The 250-nt window shown below is 44.8% G+C and overlaps 1 protein-coding gene across 16 annotated transcripts in view; it reads left to right on the top strand.

Annotated features, from left to right (window-relative positions):
• Positions 1 to 226: 226 nt before the first annotated feature.
• LOC135108352 (protein outspread-like) overlaps positions 227 to 250 on the top strand; it is a 103,001-nt gene continuing 102,977 nt past the window's right edge. For all 16 annotated transcript variants that reach the window (XM_064019255.1, XM_064019241.1, XM_064019256.1 and 13 more), the window contains exon 1: positions 227 to 250. This exon is cut by the window's right edge and continues 941 nt beyond it. The gene's annotated coding sequence lies outside the window, so the exon portion shown is untranslated.

Raw genomic sequence — 250 nt, 5'->3', positions numbered from 1 at the left:
GGTAGTTGAGGATTTTCTCATTAACCCACATATATTTGTGAACGCTGAATGAAAAATGCATATTTACTAAGCTTCTCGTGACTTAGTACCCATCTTGTTTTACAACAAAGCGTTTGAAGTGATTAATAAGGTTAAATGCCAAGCATATTGGAGGTGAAAAATGCGGATGCAGTCTCAGTGTGTGGCGGCGTGTGGCAGCTGTACGTGGCCCCAGGGAAGCCGCCGCTCTCTCGAGGGTTCACTAGTGTCT

Source organism: Scylla paramamosain, chromosome 17 (assembly GCF_035594125.1).
Source record: "Scylla paramamosain isolate STU-SP2022 chromosome 17, ASM3559412v1, whole genome shotgun sequence".
In the NCBI taxonomy this organism is placed as follows: domain Eukaryota; kingdom Metazoa; phylum Arthropoda; class Malacostraca; order Decapoda; family Portunidae; genus Scylla; species Scylla paramamosain.
The sequence above is the reverse complement of the archived record's forward strand: the minus strand, read 5'-3'. Positions and strand labels throughout refer to the sequence as shown.